Source organism: Cherax quadricarinatus, chromosome 1 (genome assembly GCF_038502225.1).
Source record: "Cherax quadricarinatus isolate ZL_2023a chromosome 1, ASM3850222v1, whole genome shotgun sequence".
In the NCBI taxonomy this organism is placed as follows: Eukaryota; Metazoa; Arthropoda; class Malacostraca; order Decapoda; family Parastacidae; genus Cherax; species Cherax quadricarinatus.
Genome location: NC_091292.1, coordinates 27136180 through 27161349, shown reverse-complemented (window position 1 = coordinate 27161349; position 25170 = coordinate 27136180).

Here is a 25170-nt window from a genome sequence, read left to right as displayed (position 1 = left end):
GGTAAATCATGTTCAAGTTCTTTGCATGTTCATTTCTATAAGACATACCTAGTCCAAAATTTCAATTGGGGCGCTGCCCCAGGAAGGGGTTTTTCAGATTGTGCTATTTTCAGTGGCACGCCATTTTGAAGTTTTTTATATACATTTCAAATATGTGTTTTCAACTTGAGGTGATCAGTTCTCTAACTAAAATTCAGCCAAACTGAAATAGATCCTATTAAGTCTTTCAACCAGATATTGTATATGTATGTATATATATATATATATATATATATATATATATATATATATATATATATGTCTTTATATATATATATATATATATATATATATATATATATGTATATATGTATATGTATATATATATGTATATATGTATATGTATGTATATATGTATATGTATATATGTATATGTATGTATATATATATATATATGTATATATGTATATGTATGTATATATATATATATATATGTATATGTATGTATATATATATATATATATATATATATATATATATATATATATATATATATATGCATATGTATATACATATATATATATATATATATATATATATATATATATATATGCATATATATATATAAATATATATATATGCATATGTATATACATATATATATATATATATATATATATATATATATGCATATATATATATATATTTATATATATATATATATATATATATATATATATGCATGTATATATATATATGCATATGTATATATATATATGCATATGTATATATATATATGCATATGTATATATATATATGCATATGTATATATATATATGCATATGTATATATATATATGCATATGTATATATATATATGCATATGTATATATATATGCATATGTATATATATATATGCATATGTATTTATATATATGCATATGTATATATATATATATATATATATATATATATATATATATATATATATATATATATATATATATATGAGTAGTGCTGAAGGCGGCTGAGTGGCTCCTGTGGCTGAGCAGTCTCTTCCTGAGCGGTCTCTTCCTGAGTGGCTCCTTTTCCTGAGTGGCTCCCTTTCCTGAGCAGACTCCTTTTCACACCTATATGCTAATGACCTTGACCCCACCCACGACCCCATCCACGACCCCCACCCACGACCCCCCACCAACGACCCCACCCACGACCCCCACCCACGCACCCGCCCGCCGCGCCCTCGCACCCACCCACCGTGCCCGTGCCCCCCACCTGCCCCTGCCCTCGCGCCCGCCCACGCCTTCTGCTGCGCCTTCTGCAGCGTCGTCCGGATCGCCCCCGCGCCCCGAATTTTTTCAGATTTTTTCAATTTTTTTTGAATTTCATTTTCTTGTGCTCTCCATCTCCTCGGATCAAATTTTTGAGGTTCCCCCTCCCACTTTCACCCCCATCACAATTTTTTTTTTGAATTTCATTTTCTTATGATCTCCTCGGATCAAGTTTTTTGGATTCCCCCCTCTGGGGGTAAGCATTTCAAAATGGACTCCCACTTGCACCCCAAATTCCTGCTCCATCTCCTCGGATCGAGTTTTTCTCGATAATACAAAGACTCCATCTCCTTGGATCAAGGTTTTCTCGATAATACCAAGACTCCATCTCCTTGGATCAAGTTTTTGGATTCCCCCCTCTCAGGGTAAGCATTCAAATGAACTCCTCCTATGGGGCATGGTACTTTCTCTTACTACAGGTCTAAACAAGTGTGACGTCACCCCACCTGTGTTTACTCGGCGGTCAGTGACGTCACGTGATGACCTCACACATACAGGCTGAATCTTGTCGACTTCCCCCTATGTCAGTGACGTCACGTGATGACCGCACACACAGGCTGAATCTTGTCGAGCAGACAATAACTTAAAATGCAGGATAACACTATTTATTATACAACCAATGCATTTCATATACATCCAACAAAAAAAATTCATTGAAAAAAGGTACAATTCATTGACTAAAATCAACATATTTTTCTCTTGAAGAAATTCTATGCATTTTTTGTTCTGGATCTTCTTCGTCATCTCCATCTCAGTATTATACATTTCATATACAACATAGGGAAAACATTTTCACTCTTAACCCAGGATAACCCAAATAGTTCCACATTTTTTTCGTTAATACCCACAACAATCCACAATTTCTTTACAAAAGATTCACTCTCCTCAAGTCTAGACATTTTTCTCGTTTTAACTATTTCATCTCAGGTCACTCCCCACGAAGTAACCTTCTCTCTCTCCTCCCCACCCTCCCAAACCCTCACACTCCCACCATCTCACAATTTTCACTCATAACCCACAATTGTTCTCGTTTTAACTATTTCATCAGAAAAAGTCACCACAACACTTACAACCACTTTTCGATAAATTCACTAGTCACAATTTTACATATTACGCAGTTAATACGCACACACACACACACACACACACACACACACACACACACACACACACACACACCTCATTTCACTTTGAACACCTTCAAAACACTCTCATAAATCATTGAATATTCACAAAAATACCTTTGAACATTTCCAAACACTGAAACACTTCCAAGACAACATTTTGAATACTCCCAAATAAGATTTGACAGCTCTAATTTATCTACACTTACATTTATTTTATTTATTTTATTATTACACCGGCCGATTCCCACCAAGGCAGGGTGGCCAGAAAAAGAAAAACTTTCACCATCATTCACTCCATCACTGTCTTGCCAGAAGGGTGCTTTACACTACAGTTTTTAAACTGCAACATTAACACCCCTCCTTCAGAGTGCAGGCACTGTACTTCCCATCTCCAGGACTCAAGTCCGGCCTGCCGGTTTCCCTGAATCCCTTCATAAATGTTACTTTGCTCACACTCCAACAGCACGTCAAGTATTAAAAACCATTTGTCTCCATTCACTCCTATCAAACACGCTCACGCATGCCTGCTGGAAGTCCAAGCCCCTCGCACACAAAACCTCCTTTACCCCCTCCCTCCAACCCTTCCTAGGCCGACCCCTACCCCGCCTTCCTTCCACTACAGACTGATACACTCTTGAAGTCATTCTGTTTCGCTCCATTCTCTCTACATGTCCGAACCACCTCAACAACCCTTCCTCAGCCCTCTGGACAACAGTTTTGGCAATCCCGCACCTCCTCCTAACTTCCAAACTACGAATTCTCTGCATTATATTCACACCACACATTGCCCTCAGACATGACATCTCCACTGCCTCCAGCCTTCTCCTCGCTGCAACATTCATCACCCACGCTTCACACCCATATAAGAGCGTTGGTAAAACTATACTCTCATACATTCCCCTCTTTGCCTCCAAGGACAAAGTTCTTTGTCTCCACAGACTCCTAAGTGCACCACTCACTCTTTTTCCCTCATCAATTCTATGATTCACCTCATCTTTCATAGACCCATCCGCTGACACGTCCACTCCCAAATATCTGAATACGTTCACCTCCTCCATACTCTCTCCCTCCAATCTGATATTCAATCTTTCATCACCTAATCTTTTTGTTATCCTCATAACCTTACTCTTTCCTGTATTCACCTTTAATTTTCTTCTTTTGCACACCCTACCAAATTCATCCACCAATCTCTGCAACTTCTCTTCAGAATCTCCCAAGAGCACAGTGTCATCAGCAAAGAGCAGCTGTGACAACTCCCACTTTGTGTGTGATTCTTTATCTTTTAACTCCACGCCTCTTGCCAAGACCCTCGCATTTACTTCTCTTACAACCCCATCTATAAATATATTAAACAACCACGGTGACATCACACATCCTTGTCTAAGGCCTACTTTTACTGGGAAAAAATTTCCCTCTTTCCTACATACTCTAACTTGAGCCTCACTATCCTCGTAAAAACTCTTCACTGCTTTCAGTAACCTACCTCCTACACCATACACTTGCAACATCTGCCACATTGCCCCCCTATCCACCCTGTCATACGCCTTTTCCAAATCCATAAATGCCACAAAGACCTCTTTAGCCTTATCTAAATACTGTTCACTTATATGTTTCACTGTAAACACCTGGTCCACACACCCCCTACCTTTCCTAAAGCCTCCTTGTTCATCTGCTATCCTATTCTCCGTCTTACTCTTAATTCTTTCAATTATAACTCTACCATACACTTTACCAGGTACACTCAACAAACTTATCCCCCTATAATTTTTGCACTCTCTTTTATCCCCTTTGCCTTTATACAAAGGAATTATGCATGCTCTCTGCCAATCCCTAGGTACCTTACCCTCTTCCATACATTTATTAAATAATTGCACCAACCACTCCAAAACTATATCCCCACCTGCTTTTAACATTTCTATCTTTATCCCATCAATCCCGGCTGCCTTACCCCCTTTCATTTTACCTACTGCCTCACGAACTTCCCCCACACTCACAACTGGCTCTTCCTCACTCCTACAAGATGTTATTCCTCCTTGCCCTATACACGAAATCACAGCTTCCCTATCTTCATCAACATTTAACAATTCCTCAAAATATTCCTTCCATCTTCCCAATACCTCTAACTCTCCATTTAATAACTCTCCTCTCCTATTTTTAACTGACAAATCCATTTGTTCTCTAGGCTTTCTTAACTTGTTAATCTCACTCCAAAACTTTTTCTTATTTTCAACAAAATTTGTTGATAACATCTCACCCACTCTCTCATTTGCTCTCTTTTTACATTGCTTCACCACTCTCTTAACTTCTCTCTTTTTCTCCATATACTCTTCCCTCCTTGCATCACTTCTACTTTGTAAAAACTTCTCATATGCTAACTTTTTCTCCCTTACTACTCTCTTTACATCATCATTCCACCAATCGCTCCTCTTCCCTCCTGCACCCACTTTCCTGTAACCACAAACTTCTACTGAACACTCTAACACTACATTTTTCAACCTACCCCATACCTCTTCGACCCCATTGCCTATGCTCTCATTAGCCCATCTATCCTCCAATAGCTGTTTATATCTTACCCTAACTGCCTCCTCTTTTAGTTTATAAACCTTCACCTCTCTCTTCCCTGATGCTTCTATTCTCCTTGTATCCCATCTACCTTTTACTCTCAGTGTAGCTACAACTAGAAAGTGATCTGATATATCTGTGGCCCCTCTATAAACATGTACATCCTGAAGTCTACTCAACAGTCTTTTATCTACCAATACATAATCCAACAAACTACTGTCATTTCGCCCTACATCATATCGTGTATACTTATTTATCCTCTTTTTCTTAAAATATGTATTACCTATAACTAAACCCCTTTCTATACAAAGTTCAATCAAAGGGCTCCCATTATCACTTACACCTGGCACCCCAAACTTACCTACCACACCCTCTCTAAAAGTTTCTCCTACTTTAGCATTCAAGTCCCCTACCATAATTACTCTCTCACTTGGTTCAAAGGCTCCTATACATTCACTTAACATCTCCCAAAATCTCTCTCTCTCCTCTGCATTCCTCTCTTCTCCAGGTGCATACACGCTTATTATGACCCACTTCTCGTATCCAACCTTTACTTTAATCCACATAATTCTTGAATTTACACATTCATATTCTCTTTTCTCCTTCCATAACTGATCATTTAACATTACTGCTACCCCTTCCTTTGCTCTAACTCTCTCAGATACTCCAGATTTAATCCCATTTATTTCCCCCCACTGAAACTCTCCTACCCCCTTCAGCTTTGTTTCGCTTAGGGCCAGGACATCCAACTTCTTTTCATTCATAACATCAGCAATCATCTGTTTCTTGTCATCCGCACTACATCCACGCACATTTAAGCAACCCAGTTTTATAAAGTTTTTCTTCTTCTCTTTTTTAGTAATTGTATACAGGAGAAGGGGTTACTAGCCCATTGCTCCCGGCATTTTAGTCGCCTCATACGACACGCATGGCTTACGGAGGAAAGATTCTTTTCCACTTCCCCATGGACAATAGAAGAAATAAAAAAGAACAAGAGCTATTTAGAAAAAGGGGAAAAACCTAGATGTATGTATATATATATATATATGCATGTGCGTGTCTGTGAAGTGTGACCAAAGTGTAAGTAGGAGTAGCAAGATATCCCTGTTATCTTAGCGTGTTTATGAGACAGAAAAAGAAACCAGCAATCCTACCATCATGCAAAACAGTTACAGGTTTTTGTTTCACAGTCATCTGGCAGGACGGTAGTACTTCCCTGGGTGGTTGCTGTCTACCAACCTACCTACTTACATATTTCATTAAATTACAACTCATCCCCCAAACTCCTCCCTCATTCTCCAGATTTTTACAACAGTATCACAAAAACTAACTCAAACATTTTGCTTTGAACAACACCAAAAACATCATCAATTACCTTTGAATACTCTAAAAACATCATTCGAACACAGCCAAATCACCACTGAATACTCCCAGAACACCTTCATAAATACTCTTGCACATCATTTGAACACCTTCAAAAACACCTTTGAATAGTCTCAAACACCATTTGAGTACTACTAATACACCACTGAATTCAGTCAAAACACCACCAAAATCACCATAAACTAAGATCAACATAACAGACTAACACCCATTTTCACACAAATCCCCTCAAATCACTATAACGAAGACGATTACCAATTTCTATGAGTACACTCTCATCCAACTAAGATATAACATGAACACAAACCAAACACACACGAACACATACAACAGAATCAACTCTTTTTTCGATATCTCTAGTTCGACAACAACACCCACAACCCACAACACCCACATCCCACAACACCCACAACCCACATCACCCACACCCCACAATTTTTTCTCGTTTTAACTAATTTCATCAGAAAAAGTCATAACAACAACCCACAACTTATAACCACTTTTTCAGCATCTCTAGTTCGACAACAACACCCACAACCCACAATACCCACAACCCACAACACCCACAACCCACATCACCCACACCCCACAATTTTTTCTCGTTTTAACTAATTTCATCAGAAAAAGTCACAACAACAACCCACAACTTATAACCACTTTTTCAGCATCTCTAGTTCGACAACACCCACAACCCACAACACTCACAACCCACAACACCCACAACCCACAATTTTTTCTCGTTTTAACTAATTTCATCAGAATAAGTCACATCATCAACCCACTTATAACATCTTTTTGGGTATCTCTAGTTCGACTACATTACCCACAACCCTCATCACTTACCAATTTATTCACAATTTATTCGATACAAATTTTTCCCCTTCTTTTTACTGAATCTTAAATGTAATACACATTCCTCCCTACATTACTAAAATTCTAATAAAATCCTCTCAATACCCATCTCCTTGTATCCACATAAATTGATATTATACTCACAACAACTAATCTCACTACCCAACTACTGCGACATGTTTCAACACCCTCCATTCTTTTCCAATATATCATAACTTTTCTATTCTATGATTTCTTTGTAAAATATTCACACATTACCTTTATTTTCAGTAAAATCCCCCCATATTTCATTAAATTTCTAATACAACCCTCCCCATACCCCTCTCCATCTCACCCACATTTCTTCACATCCACTCACCCATCTCCCAACACACCTCTTCTGAACACACAAAAATCACATTTCACATCCACAAATGCATCTCATCACCCATCTCAAATCCACTAAAATCACTGTATCCAAGATATTCACAAAACTCTTTGACCACCTAACACACACACACACACACACAAACACAAACACACACACACACACACACACCTCACTTTACTTTGAACACTTTCAAAACACTCTCATACATCATTTGTGACCACCTTTTCTCAATATCTCTTAAGAAATATTCTCTCATCCACAACCTTTATCATCTCACTACAGAACAACCTCAAGATTACTTCGAACACTCTCATAAATCATTTGAATACTCACATAAACACCTTTGAACATTTCCAAACAACACTGAAGCACTTCCAAAATATCATTTTGAATACTCCCAAATAAGATTTATCATCTCTAATTTATCTACATTTACATATTTCATTAACTGAAATTACAACTCATCCATCATACTACTCCCTCAGTCTCCAGACTTTACAACATTAACACAAAAACTAACTCATACACTTATGACATGAGACATTTTACCAAAACTAACACAAACACACCAACACACACCACACTTTGCTTTGTACAACACCAAAAACAGCATCAATTACCTTTGATTACTCCAAAAAACATCATCAAACTCCTTTGAGTACTCCCAAATCACCACGGAATACTACCAAAACAGCACCGATTACTGTCCAAACAACACTAAAAATCACCAGAAACTAAGATCAACACCACCAACACCCATTTTATAGAAATCCCCTCAAATCACTATAACCAAGACGATCCCACTCACCTCAGACTATTATATAACATGAGCGCAAAAAAAAAAAAAACTCATAAATCATTTGAATACTCACAAAAAAAAACACCTTTGAACATTTCCAAACAACACCGAAAAAACTTACAACAGAATCACCACCAACTGAAATCATAACATGTACACACACACACACACACACACACACACACACACACACACACACACACACACACACACACAAAAAAAAAAAAAAAAAAAAAAAAAAAAAAAAAAACTATGACGTCCCTCAACTATCATCAATGACCACTCACCTCAAAACCACTAAGATCGCAGAAAACACTCATTTTCATAAACATTCACACAAAAAATCACAATCACCAACTCAATACAATATCTAATGCACCCCCTCACTACCACCAACACATACCAGCACAGATAGGGATACCTCCCATGACATCACACTCCATCATGTGTTTACTTGGCAATCAGCAACGTCACACCCCACTTTTACTTCATTTAACTTAACGAGAGGAAGTTACTTGTTTCAACCTGTTATATCTCCAATATCTAAGATCACCACAATCAAGACGTTTACCAAATTCTATAACCCCACCACTAAGATCACACATTTTTTTGAACGCATTCTCTTAAAACATCATCATAACGAAGATCACTAAAATTATCTATACTTTTACTAAGATCACATAACATTTTGTCTTTTCTAACTCACTCACCAATTTACGTTCACACTTACACATTTCATTAACCGAAATTACATCTCATCCACTAAACTCCTCCCTCATTCTCCAGACTTTACAACATTAGCACAAAAAAAAAAACTAACTCATACACTTATGACATGAGACATTACCATAACTAACACACTGACTAACTTTGAACCATCTCTGAACAACACCAAAACACCACGGAACACCTTCAAAAAAATACTCTGCACGTCATTTGAACATCTTCAAAAAACACCATCAAACACCTCCGAATACTCCCAAAACACTGCTGTTTACTACCAAATCACCACTGAATACTACCAAAACACCTTCAAAATCACCAGAATCTAAGTTTAGCATCACCAGCTAACATCCATTTTATAGAAATTCCCTCAAATCACTATAACCAAGAACTCCCTCCCCATGGGCGCAAAAAAAAGAAAAACTTGAACACAAACCTAATACGCAAACACTTAGTACATGATCACCATCAACTGAAAACATATCTTGTACACACATAAATCTAAGACAACCACCAACAACAATCACCCATGTTCACTTACCTCAAAAATCACTAATATCTCAGAAAACACTCATTTTTTATAAACATTCACACAAAAAAATCATATTTGACAATATCTAAGCGCAATCACCTCACTACCACCAACACACGATGTCACACCTCACAGGACCGGCGAGGTCACCTCCAGTGACGTCACACTCCCATCCGTGTTTACTTGGTGGTTAGTAACATCACACCCAACCCCCCTTGTTTCAACCTGTTGTACCCACATTATCTAAGAACACTATAACCCAGACGATTACCAGATTTTATGACCCCACCACTAATATCACAGAAAACACACATTTTTATAATTATTCACACAAAAATCACGATCACCAATTCCATATCATGTTTACCATCATCTATCAACACTCATCACCAAGATCACCAAAAATCTAAGATCATGCATCTCAAAACTACTATGATCACTGAAAACACTTATTTTTTAAACATTCGCACAAAAATAAGACATACACAAAAATACCACGACACTTCCACCAACATCTATAACATAACATGAGCACTATAACATATCACCATCACAAAAAAAAAAAAATAATACACAGACACCCACAACTTATACATTTCAATCACAAATTTAAGACATGAGACATACACACCAAATCTAAGACATTCACCTCCAACTAAGACATACACATCTTAACTAAGACATACACCAAAACCTATACTTGACATATTGCGGTATGAATATTCATACCGCATTAATGTTGCATATCACATTCCTCATCCACATCATCCCTAAAACATCCTTCCTTATTCATCCGTATATCTCTTGGAGAGATATTTTAACCCCGACGGCCCATCATGACATTAGGAGCCAGAGTGTAGTAGGTGGTGCTGGAGTGGTGATGGATGCTCTGGCTCCTACGTCGTGATGGGCCGTCAGGGTTAAAATATCTCTCTAAGAGATATACGGATGAATAAGGAAGGATGTTTTAGGGATGATGTGGATGAGGAATGTGATATGCAACATAAATGCGGTATGAATATTCATACCGCAATATGTCAAGTATAGGTTTTGGTGTATGTCTTAGTTAAGATGTAGGGAGGAATGTGTATTACATTTAAGATTCAGTAAAAAGAAGGGGAAAATTTTGTATCGAATAAATTGTGAATAAATTGGTAAGTGATGAGGGTTGTGGGTAATGTAGTCGAACTAGAGATACCCAAAAAGATGTTATAAGTGGGTTGATGTTGTGACTTTTTCTAATGAAATTAGTTAAAACGAGAAAAAATTGTGGGTTGTGGGTGTTGTGGGTTGTGGGTGTTGTTGTCGAACTAGAGATGCTGAAAAAGTGGTTATAATTTGTGGGTTGTTGTTGTGACTTTTTCTGATGAAATTAGTTAAAACGAGAAAAAATTGTGGGGTGTGGGTGATGTGGGTTTTGGGTGTTGTGGGTTGTGGGTGTTGTCGAACTAGAGATATCGAAAAAAGAGTTGATTCTGTTGTAAGTGTTCGTGTGTGTTTGGTTTGTGTTCATGTTATATCTTAGTTGGATGAGAGTGTACTCATAGAAATTGGTAATCGTCTTGGTTATAGTGATTTGAGGGGATTTGTGTGAAAATGGGTGTTAGTCTGTTATGTTGATCTTAGTTTATGGTGATTTTGGTGGTGTTTTGACTGAATTCAGTGGTGTATTAGTAGTACTCAAATGGTGTTTGAGACTATTCAAAGGTGTTTTTGAAGGTGTTCAAATGATGTGCAAGAGTATTTATGAAGGTGTTCTGGGAGTATTCAGTGGTGATTTGGCTGTTTTCGAATGATGTTTTTGGAGTATTCAAAGGTAATTGATGGTGTTTTTGGTGTTGTTCAAAGTAAAGTGTTTGAGTTAGTTTTTGTGATACTGTTGTAAAAATCTGGAGAATGAGGGAGGAGTTTGGGGGATGAGCTGTAATTTAATAAAATATGCAAGTGTAGATAAATTAGAGCTGTCAAATCTTATTTGGGAGTATTCAAAATGTTGTCTTGGAAGTGTTTCAGTGTTGTTTGGAAATGTTCGAAGGTATTTTTGTGAGTACTCAATGATTTATGAGAGAGTTTTGAAGGTGTTCAAAGTAAAGTGAGGTGTGTGTGTGTGTGTGTGTGTGTGTGTGTGTGTGTGTGTACTCACCTAGTTACTCACCTAGTTGAGGTTGCAGGGGTCGAATCCAAGCTCCTGGCCCCGCCTCTTCACTGGTCGCTACTAGGTCACTCTCCCTGAACCATGAGCTTTATCGTACCTCTGCTTAAAGCTATGTTTGGATCCTGCCTCCACTACATCGCTTCCCAAACTATTCCACTTTCTGACTACTCTGTGGCTGAAGAAATACTTCCTAACATCCCTTTGATTCATCTGTGTCTTCAGCTTCCAACTGTGTCCCCGTGTTGCTGTGTCCAGTCTCTGGAACATCCTGTCTTTGTCCACCTTGTCAATTCCTCTCAGTATTTTGTAAGTCGATATCATGTCCCCCCTATCTCTCCTGTCCTCCAGTGTCGTCAGGTTGATTTCCCTTAACCTCTCCTCATAGGACATACCTCTTAACTCTGGGACTAGTCTTGTTGCAAACCTTTGCACTTTCTCTAGTTTCTTTACATGCTTGGCTAGGTGTGGGTTCCAAACTGGTGCCGCATACTCTAATATGGGTCTAACGTACACGGTGTACAGGGTCCTGAACGATTCCTTATTAAGATGTCGGAATGCTGTTCTGAGGTTTGCCAGGCGCCCATATGCTGCGGCAGTTATTTGGTTGATGTGCGCTTCAGGAGATGTGCCTGGTGTTATACTCACCCCAAGATCTTTTTCCTTGAGTGATGTTTGTAGTCTCTGGCCCCTTAGACTGTACTCCGTCTGCGGTCTTCTTTGCCCTTCCCCAATCCTCATGACTTTGCACTTGGTGAGATTGAACTCCAGGAGCCAGTTTCTGGACCTGGTCTGCAGCCTGTCCAGATTCCTTTGTATTTCTGCCTGGTCTTCGATCGAATGAACTCTTCTCATCAACTTCACGTCATCTGCAAACAGGGACACCTCGGAGTTTAATCCTTCCGTCATGTCGTTCACAAATACCAGAAACAGCGCTGGTCCTAGGACTGACCCCTGTGGGACCCCGCTGGTCACAGGTGCCCACTCTGACACCTAGCCACGTACCATTACTCGCTGCTGTCTTCCTGACAAGTATTCCCTGATCCATTGCAGTTGTTATGCAGGGTTCTGCATGACATCGTAATGTACATATAGTGGAGAAGTGTGCCATAATAGTATGAATGTTATGATTGTAAAGAATAATTTTATAATTCATAATGTGCTTTTAGGGGTACTGTAAAGTACTCTAACTGTAATTATAAAGAAATTCTGTTAATGATTTATTTTCCAAGGATGTTTGGGTACGCAGAGTAAGCGTGGTTAGGGAGTCACGTGACGTTTGCAGGGTGTGTAGAGGCTGGCGTCGGAGATGCTGTGTATTTAAGATAAGTTTGTAGTTGTACACTCATTTTGTTTATCCAACTCAAGCCATAGGCTCGCATATGGCTTACCTGTATGTTCACCCAGGCTCTGACATGGTCAGGGTGCTGTGGGATGAGTGAAGAAATAAGAAATGAGGTTTGTAGTGTAATTACGGCCTGACGCTGACGAAGCCTAGTGGTTATGGTGGCTGAACCTCCAGCCAGCTGTTGTGTGTACCCTCATTTGGGCGTTTAGGATTAAGGTTTTTCTGTTATGTTATGTTATGGTGACTAAATAGATATATTTTCCTAATTGGGATTTTTGCCTAACCCTCTGTTACCCAACCCCTTGAAGTACACATACCAGTTTAGCGCTTTCTGTTTTGACTGGGATAGCCCTGGGTCGCCGGTTTGGGCTTGAGATGTGTGTAACTTTTACCTTTGCCCTTAGACCAGGCTCAAGCCCCCAGCTATCCCACATTTTTGCATAACATGGGGGCCTGTATATGGGAGAATTATCAAATTTTATGTGGTAATTCAAGTTTGCAACCTGGAAAGTCAATAATCATTCTTTACTGGGTTGGTCAGAGGAAGCATTCACTATAACACTCACACTAAAATTATTCTTTACAATTATAACATTCATACTATTATGGCACACTTCTCCACTATATGTACATTACGATGTCATGCAGAACCCTGCATAACAGCAGTGCCTTCCCTGTTATCCCTGCTTGGTCTTCCAGTTTTTGCACTAATCTCTTGTGTGGTACTGTGTCAAAAGCCTTCTTGCAGTCCAAGAAAATGCAATCCACCAACCCCTCTCTCTCTTGTCTTACTGCTGTCACCATGTCATAGAACTCCAGTAGGTTTGTGACACAGGATTTCCCATCTCTGAAACCATGTTGGCTGCTGGTGATGAGATCATTCCTTTCTAGATGTTCCACCATTCTTCTCCTGACAATCTTTTCCATGATTTTGCATGCTATACATGTCAGTGACACTGGTCTGAAGTTTAGTGCTTGATGTCTGTCTCCTTTTTTAAAGAATGGGACCACATTTGCTGTCTTCCATGCCTCAGGCAATCTCCCTGTTTCGATAGATGTATTGAATATTGTTGTTAGGGGTACACATAGCGCCTCTGCTCCATCTCTCAGGACCCATGGAGAGATGTTATCTGGCCCCATTGCCTTTGAGGTATCTAGCTCACTCAGAAGCCTCTTCACTTCTTCCTCGGTTGTGTGTACTGTGTCCAGCACATGGTGGTATACCCCACCTCTCCATCTTTCTGGAGCCCCTTCTGTCTCCTCTGTGAACACTTCTTTGAATCTCTTGTTGAGTTCCTCACATCACGGTCATTTCTTGTTGTCTCTCCTCCTTCCTTCCTTTGCCTGATTACCTGGTCCTTAACGGTTGTTTTCTTTCTGATGTGGCTGTATAACAGCTTCGGGTCAGATTTGGCTTTTGCTGCTATGTCGTGTGTGTGTATGTGTGTGTGTGTGCGTATTAACTTCGTAATATGTAAAATTGTGACTAGTGAATTTATCGAAAAGTGGTTGTAAGTGTTGTGGTGACTTTTTCTGATGAAATAGTTAAAACGAGAAAAATTGTGGGTTATGAGTGAAAATTGTGAGATGTTGGTGGGAGTGTGAGGGTTTGGGAGGGTGGGGAGGAGAGAGAGAAGGTTACTTCGTGGGGAGTGACCTGAGATGAAATAGTTAAAACGAGAAAAATGTCTAGACTTGAGGAGAGTGAATCTTTTGTAAAGAAATTGTGGATTGTTGTGGGTATTAACGAAAAAAATGTGGAACTATTTGGGTTATCCTGGGTTAAGAGTGAAAATGTTTTCCCTATGTTGTATATGAAATGTGTAATACTGAGATGGAGATGACGAAGAAGATCCAGAACAAAAAATGCATAGAATTTCTTCAAGAGAAAAATATGTTGATTTTAGTCAATGAATTGTACCTTTTTTCAATGAATTTTTTTTGTTGGATGTATATGAAATGCATTGGTTGTATAATAAATAGTGTTATCCTGCATTTTAAGTTATTGTCTGCTCGACAAGATTCAGCCTGTATGTGTGAGGTCATCACCTGACGTCACTGACCGCCGAGTAAACACAGGTGGGGTGACGTCACACTTGTTTAGACCTGTAGTAAGAGAAAGTACCATGCCCCATAGGAGGAGTTCATTTGAATGCTTACCCTGAGAGGGGGGAATCCAAAAACTTGATCCAAGGAGATGGAGTCTTTGTATTATCGAGAAAACCTTGATCCAAGGAGATGGAGTCTTTGTATTATCGAGAAAAACTCGATCCGAGGAGATGGTAAGAAAATGAAATTCCAAAAAAAAAAAAATTGGGACGGGGGTGAAAGTGGGAGGGGAACCTCAAAAATTTGATCCGAGGAGATGGAGAGCACAAGAAAATGAAATTCAAAAAAAAATTGAAAAAAATCTGAAAAAAATTCGGGGCGCGGGGGCGATCCGGACGACGCTGCAGAAGGTACAGCAGAAGGCGTGGGCGGGTGCGAGGGCGGGGGCGGGTGGGGGTCGGGGTCGCGGCGGGTGGGCGTGAGGGCGGCGGGCGGGTGCATGGGTGGGGGTCGTGGGTGGGGTCGTTGGTGGGGGTCGTGGGTGGGGTCAAGGTCATTAGCATATAGGTGTGAAAAGGAGTGTGCTCAGGAAAGGGAGCCACTCAGGAAAAGGAGCCACTCAGGAAGAGACCGCTCAGGAAGAGACCGCTCAGCAGCAGGAGCCACTCAGCCGCCTTCAGCACTACTTATGTGTATATATATATATATATATATATATATATATATATGTATATATATATATGTATATGTATATATATATATATATATATGTATATATATATATATATGTATATGTATATATATATATATATATATGTATATGTATATGTATATATATATATATATATCTATATTTATATGTATATATATATATATATATATATATATATATATATATATATATATATATATATATATATATATATATATATATATATATATATATATATATATATGTATATATATATATATATATATATATATATATATATATATATATATATATATATATATATATATATATATATATATATATATATATATGCAATAAGATCACAGTAAACAGGTGATTTCAAAATATGCAAAACAACCACTCTGAAAGAATAGAGAAATTCCAAGCGCTTTCGTGACTACTCACATTATCAAGGAACTATGAAAGTGAAGCATCCAAGGAAGCTATATAAGGGGTCCGGCCAGCACCTCACTATCAGATCCCACAACGGTTAAACACGTGACGTGCGGCGAGCCAACTTGGATAGGTCCTTTGCAAAACTCACCCCCAAACTATTCTACCCAAGAAAATTTAAAAATTATTTGTCCAGTGTATTATTAAATTCTTCCCAAATTCTATTAATTATAAATGGATCTAATTTATATAAATAAAAGGAAATATTCATATTATTGTCAAAACTGCTATTCATGAAACAAGATTCAATTATATTCCTGTCGACCATGGACTTGCTAGATACTACTTTCTCAACTTTTTGGATGGTTAAAATCTCTTACATGAATAAATAGAGCATTGGAATCTTGTCCAGTTCTAATGCTATATTTATGTTGTTTTAATCTTAGTTCGAGATTTTTACCAGTTTGACCGTAATAAACTTTATCGCAAATTTTACAAGGAATCTTATAGACACATCCATCAGCATTTTGGGGGGAATTCTTTATCAAAAGTTTTTTTACTGTATCGAGATTTTTGAATACAACTTTAATATTAAAAGTCTTAAGAAGAGAAGGCATATCAACCAAGTTTTCATGGTAAGGGAGAACCAACATATTTTTAGTTGAATAAGGCTGGTTGCCCCTTTTTGGATTATAAAAAGTGTTTCTAGCAACTTTAAAAGATTTATCAATTACATTTCTTGGGTATTTTAAATCATTACCTATTTCATAAATTTTGGATATTTCCTCATCTATGAACTCAGGACTACAAATTCGTAAAGCTCTCAAAAACATTGATGAGAAAACAGACAGTTTGACTCTATCTTGATGCGAGGAATAATAGTGGACATAGGAACAGTTATTTGTAGGTTTTCTGTAAATTTTAAATTTGAATTCATTATTACCCTTAATAATTAAAACATCTAGAAAAGGCAATGAGTTATTTTCTTCAAACTCAACAGTAAAGTTTATAGAATGGGCTAAGCTATTTAATTTTCCAAGAAAATGGTGTATATCTACATTTTAGGGCATAAGACACAAAATATCATCAACATATCTGAACCATTTAACTCTATTAGGGAGGATTGTGTTAAGCAACCTTGTTTAAAAAAATTCCATGTATAGGTTACTAAGAACAGGTGAAAGAGGATTTCCCATTGCCATACCAAACTTCTGAGTGTAAAACTTATCATTTAATACAAATTTTGCATCAACAATGCAAAGTTTAATAAGTTTAATGATAGTAGGAACTGGCAATGGTAAATCATAGTTAACGAGTTCTTCAGATAAGAAACTTAATAAATCATCAACAGGAACTTTCGTAAACAAGGAAGTAACATCAAAACTAACCATGTTAAAATCATTTAAGTCAGTCAAGGAGCTTAATTTATCAACCAAGTTTATGTTGTTGGCAAAATTTCTAACTTTAATGTTAAAAACAACATAAACTTGGTTGATAAATTAAGCTCCTTGACTGACTTAAATGATTTTAACATGGTTAGTTTTGATGTTACTTCCTTGTTTACGAAAGTTCCTGTTGATGATTTATTAAGTTTCTTATCTGTAGAACTCGTTAACTATGATTTACCATTGCCAGTTCCTACTATCATTAAACTTATTAAACTTTGCATTGTTGATGCAAAATTTGTATTTAATGATAAGTTTTACACTCAGAAGTTTGGTATGGCAATGGGAAATCCTCTTTCACCTGTTCTTAGTAACCTATACATGGAATTTTTTGAAACAAGGTTGCTTAACACAATCCTCCCTAATAGAGCTAAATGGTGCAGATATGTTGATGATATTTTGTGTCTTATGCCCAAAAATGTAGATATACACCATTTTCTCGGAAAATTAAATAGCTTAGCCCATTCTATAAACTTTACTTTTGAGTTTGAAGAAAATAACTCATTGCCTTTTCTAGATGTTTTAATTATTAAGGGTAATAATGAATTCAAATTTAAAATTTACAGAAAACCTACAAATAACTGTTCCTATGTCCACTATTATTCCTCGCATCAAGATAGAGTCAAACTGTCTGTTTTCTCATCAATGTTTTTGAGAGCTTTACGAATTTGTAGTCCTGAGTTCATAGATGAGGAAATATCCAAAATTTATGAAATAGGTAATGATTTAAAATACCCAAGAAATGTAATTGATAAATCTTTTAAAGTTGCTAGAAACACTTTTTATAATCCAAAAAGGGGCAACCAGCCTTATTCAACTAAAAATATGTTGGTTCTCCCTTACCATGAAAACTTGGTTGATATGCCTTCTCTTCTTAAGACTTTTAATATTAAAGTTGTATTAAAAAATCTTGATACAGTAAAAAAACTTTTGATAAAGAATTCCCCCCAAAATGCTGATGGATGTGTCTATAAGATTCCTTGTAAAATTTGCGATAAAGTTTATTACGGTCAAACTGGTAAAAATCTCGAACTAAGATTAAAACAACATAAATATAGCATTAGAACTGGACAAGATTCCAATGCTCTATTTATTCATGTAAGAGATTTTAACCATCCAATTGATTTTCAAAAAGTTGAGAAAGTAGTATCTAGCAAGTCCATGGTCGACAGGAATATAATTGAATCTTGTTTCATAAAAAGCAGTTTTGACAATAATATGAATATTTCCTTTGGTTTATATAAATTAGATCCATTTATAATTAATAGAATTTGGGAAGAATTTAATAATACACTGGACAAATAATTTTTAAATTTTCTTGGGTAGAATAGTTTGGGGGTGAGTTTTGCAAAGGACCTATCCAAGTTGGCTCGCCGCGCGTGACGTGTTTAACCGTTGTGGGATCTGATAGTGAGGTGCTGGCGGGACCCCTTATATAGCTTCCTTGGATGCTTCACTTTCATAGTTCCTTGATAATGTGAGTAGTCACGAAAGCGCTTGGAATTTCTCTATTCTTTCAGAGTGGTTGTTTTGCATATATATATATATATATATATATATATATATATATATATATATATATATATATATATATATATATATATATATGAACATAAGAAAGAAGAAGGAACACTGCAACAGGCCTACTGACCCATGCACAGCAGGTCCATGTCCCCCCCGGATTAGACCTATGACTCCGCCCCCCGGATTAACCCAATGGCCCAACCAGTCTGATCATCTCCAACCAAGGATGGAGCACTGCACCAGACCCAGCAGCACAAGCTAGTCAGGTCCAACTCACACTCACCCACACCCACTCATGTATTTAAAACTACACAACGTTTTACCCTGAATAACTGTACTCCAGAGTTTGTTCCACTCATCCACAACTCTATTACGAAACCAGTGCTTTCTATATCTTTCCTGAATCTGAATTTTTCCAACTTGAAACCATTGCTGCGAGTCCTGTCTTGGCTGAAAATTTTCAGCACGCTATTTACATCCCCTTTATTTATTCCTGTTTTCCATTTATACACCTCGATCATATCCCCCCTAATTTTACGCCTTTCGAGAGAGTGCAGATTCAGGGCCCTCAGTCTATCCTCATAGGAAAGATTTCTGATACATGGGATCATCTTGGTCATCCTCCTCTGTACGTTTTCCAGAGCATTTATATACATTCTGTAATACCATGACCAGAAGTGAGCAGCATAGTCTAAATGAGGCCTAACCAAGGATATATAGAGCTGAAGAACAACCTGAGGACTTCTATTATTTATACTTCTAGATATGAAGCCAAGAATTCTGTTAGCTTTATTGCGAACACTAATGCACTGTTGTCTTGGTTTTAGATTACTGCTAACCAGAACTCCTAAATCCTTTTCGCAATCAATAGTATTAAGATCTACATTATTTAGTTCATATGTGGCATGGTTATTTACCTGTGCAACATTTAAAACTTTACATTTGTCAATATTAAACTGCATCTGCCACTTCTCCGACCATTGCATCAGTCTATTCCAGTGTTATTCACTAATTTTTGCAAGAGAGCCACTTCGGTTAAACACATTGATTGAGAGAGCCGCAGCTACTGCAAGTTAGCGTAGCTCAAGTAAATTAAGTAGTACTGAGCTGCTAGTGCAATATAGTAAATGAGAAAAATTAGACATGGTAATATTAGCCTGCATATCTTGTTATTAATAGCAAAATAAAGACCAAACTTACTTAATGCTGCGATGAGCGGAAGTGTGCTAGCTGCTGCTTAACTCTTGTCATGTTTAACCACAAATCGATCCATCATAACGGACACTACTTGACTGCACTTTGGTTTCAAGTAAAACTAGCCCATCGCAGCTAGCTTCCACAAGCAGCAACAGTTAAGTCGTTACTTTCATATATGTTGCCGCAGTCTCAAATATCTGTTGCCTATTTTCAAACACAAATCTCCATTTGTAACGAAATACGTCCAGTCTTCCCCGAAAGCTTGAACTCAACTGATTCAGCGAGACCACCGACGCCTAGAGCTAGACGTGTCCCTGATCTGTTTCCCGTAGTGGACACGTATGATTTCTGTACGACTAGGGTAGGGATGTTAGAGTGTTATCTCTTACTGTGACTTAGTCTTCCATCTCACCTCATGAAAATATGTATCTTACTTGAAAAATAATTTTTCTATACATTTTTTTTTTATTAATTAATTTATATATTTTTCGAGAGCCGCGCAGTGAATACCACTGGTCTATTCAAATCATCCTGGAGTGCTCTAGTGTCCTCATTAGAATGAATTGGACGACCTATTTTGGTGTCATCAGCAAATTTGCTTATGTCGCTATTTATTCCCTCATCTATGTCGTTTACGTAAATTGTGAACAACAACGGGACCAACACTGACCCCTGAGGAGCACCGCTTGTGACGCGCCCCATTCTGATTTCTCCCCATTTATGCAAACTCTCTGCTGTCTATTTGTCAGCCATGCCTCTACCCAGGAAAAAATTTCTCCTCCTGTTCCGTGTGCCTTAAGTTTCCTCAACAGCCTTTGGTGTGGAACTCTATCGAAAGCCATACTGAAGTCCATATACACAATATCATATTCATTACCATGATCTACCTCCTCAAACACCTTAGTGAAAAAAGTTAGTAAATTCGTAAGACAGGAACGCCCCTTTGTAAAACCGTGTTGAGATTCATTAATCAATCTGTGCCTGTCAAGATGGCTACGAATTGCTTCGGCAATTATTGATTCCATAAATTTTCCCACTATGGAGGTAAGGCTTATTGGTCTATAGTTCGAAGCCAAGGACCTGTCACCTGCCTTGAAAATAGGGATTACATTTGCCATTTTCCACTTATCAGGCACAATGCCACTTTGTAGTGATATGTTAAAAAGATTAGCCAAAGGTATGCTAAGTTCCTCTTTACATTCCTTTAACACCCTTGCAAACAGTTCATCAGGACCTGGGGATTTGTTAGGTTTTAGTTTCTCTATTTGTCTGAGGACCATGTCACTAGTTACCGCAATCGTACATAGTTTATTATCATCCTGTTCTACATAATCTATTATTTCAGGAATATCGCTAGTATTTTCCTGGGTGAAAACTGAGAGGAAATAGGTATTTAGAATTTCACACAAATTCTTATCACTGTCAGTGATCTGACCAGAGTTACTCTTAAGTGGGCTAATCTTGTCCCTAATCTTACTTCTGTATACCTGAAAGAACCCTTTTGGGTTAGTCTTTGAATCCCTTGCGACCTTAGACTCACAATCCCTTTTTGCTCTTCTTATTCCTTTCTTTATTTCTCTCTTTAATTGAATATATTGATTTCTTAACTGCCCATCCCCTCTTTTGATACGCCTATATATGCCTCTTTTTTGACCAATGAGAAGTTTTAATCTATTGTTCTTCCATTTGGGATCATATATATATATATATATATATATATATATATATATATATATATATATATATATATATATATATATATATATATGTCGTGCCGAATAGGCAGAACTTGCGATCTTGGCTTAAATAGCAACGCTCATCTTGGCATATAGGACAAGTGAAAATTTGTGTATGCAATAATTTCGCCAAAATCATTCTGAACTTAACGAAAAAAATATATTTCACTGTGTTTGTTTAGTATTAAATTACTGTAAACAAATGTAAAATATATTTAGTTGGGTTAGGCTAAAATAAATTGTTCTTGTTATAATAAGGTTAGGTAAGTTTTCTAAGACTCTTTTGGCGAAAAATTAAAAAAAATTACAATAACATTAATGAAAAAAATATATCTTTAAACGTATAAAAGAAATTTTCAGAAAGGACTTAATTTTAAATGAGTTCTTGCTAATTGCCCAGTTTTACATATTTGGCACGACATATATATATATATATATATATATATATATATATATATATGTCGTGCCGAACAGGCAGAACTTGCGATCTTCTCTTAAATAGCAACGCTAATTTCGCCATATAGGACAAGCGAAAATTTGTGTGTGCAATAATTTCGCCAAAATCATTCTGAACCTAACTAAAAAAAATATTTCACTGTGTTTGTTTAGTATTAAATTACTGTAAAGAAATCTAAAATATATTTAGTTGGGTTAGGCTAAAGTAAATTCTTGTTGTTATAATAATGCTTGGTAAGTTTTCTAAGATACTTTTGGAGCAAAGTTAAAAATTTTTACATTAACATTAATGAAAAAATATATCTTTAAACGTATAAGAGAAAATTTTAGAAAGGACTTAATTTTAAATGAGTTCCTGCTAATTGACCAGTTTTACATATTCGGCACGACATATATATATATATATATATATATATATATATATATATATATATATATATATATATATATATATATATATATATATATATATATATATATATGTCGTGCCGAATAAGTAAATCTTACGATTTTGGTTTAAATAACAACGGCCTTCTTGCCGAATAAGGCAAGCGAAAATTTGTGCATGCAATAATTTCTCAAAATCATTCTGAACCTAACGAAAAAAAATGCATTTCATTGTGTTTGTTTATTATTAAATTATTGTATATTTATCTGAAATATATTTAGTTGCATTTGGCTAAATTAAATTGCGCTTGTTATAATAAGGTTATGTAAGTTTTCTAAGGTTCTTTTGATACAAAATTATTAATTTTTTATTAACATAACTGAAAAGAATATATCTTTAAATTTATAAGAGAAAACTTTAGAAAGGACTTAATTTTAAATGAGTTTTTGCTGTCTGACCAGTTTTACCTATTCGGCACGATATATATATATATATATATATATATATATATATATATATATATATATATATATATATATATATATATATATATATATATATATATATATATATATATGCCGTGCCGAATACGTAAAACTGGTCAATTAGCAAAAACTCATTTAAAATTAAGTCCTTTCTGAAATTTTCTCTTATACGTTTAAAGATATATTTTTTTCATTAGTGTTAATGTAAAAAATTTTAATTTTGCACCAAAAGAATCTTAGAAAACTTACCTAACCTTATTATAACAAGAGCAATTTATTTTAGCCTAACCCAACTAAATATATTTTAGATTTGTTTACAATAATTTAATGCTAAACAAACACAAAGAAATCTTTTTTTTTCGTTAGGTTGAGAATGATTTTGGCGAAATTATTACATACAGAAATTTTCGCTTGTCCTATATGGTAAGATGAGCGTTGCTATTTAAGCCAAGATCGCAAGTTCTGCCTATTAGGCGCGACATATATATATGTATATATATATATATATATATATATATATATATATATATATATATATATATATATATATATATATATATATGTTGTGCCGAATATGTAAAACTGGTCAATTAGCAAGAACTCATTTAAAATTAAGTCGTTTCTAAAATTTTCTCTTATACGTTTAAAGATATATTTTTTTCATTAATGTTAATGTAAAAACTTTTAATTTTGCTCCAAAAGAATCTTAGAACACTTACCTAACCTTATTATAACAAGAACAATTTATTTTAGCCTAACCCAACTAAATATATTTTAGATTTGTTTACAATAATTTAATACTAAACAAACACAGTGAAATGTATTTTTTTCGTTAGGTTCAGAATGATTTTGGCGAAATTATTGCATACACAAATTTTCGCTTGTCCTATATGGCAAGATGAGCGTTGCTATTTAAGCCAAGATCGCAAGTTCTGCCTATTCGGCACGACATGTATATATATCTGTATAATAAACAGAATGAAATATATTTTTGTGGTTAGGTTCAGAATGATTTTTGAGAAATTATTGCATACACAAATTTTTGCTTGCCTTATTCGGCAATAGCACAACCTGAAAAGCCCTTTCCTGGGGCAGCGCACCAACTGAAATTTTGGACTGAGGTATTTCTTATGGAAGTAAACATGCAAAGAACTTTAACATGATTTGCCTCTCAACAGAATGTAATACAAATTAATTCCTTCATTTGGAGACGCAGAATTTCCCCTCAATCTCCCACTCTCAGTGGGCATTTCTCAAGACCCAAGGTCATATCTCATATCATGATATATACTCCTAGGTCATGTCCCTCGCCACCAGGTCATGCCTCAGACCCATCAAATCATGTTCTACTCCTTTAGGTCAGGTTCCCTCATCACATCATTCTTCTCCAGCTCTTGTCTCAGGACCATAGATCACGTATTAGGTCCCCAGATCACGTTCAGACCCCTCAGATCCTGTTTCTGTCAACTAGATCACATCCCTAGGCTCTTAGGTAGCATGCATACCTTGTCTCGTTCACCCATCAGCCTAATTATGTACACACTACCCGTGTCTAGTAAACAAGAAAATTATGTACCCAGTTATTATTATTATATTCACGGGAAACA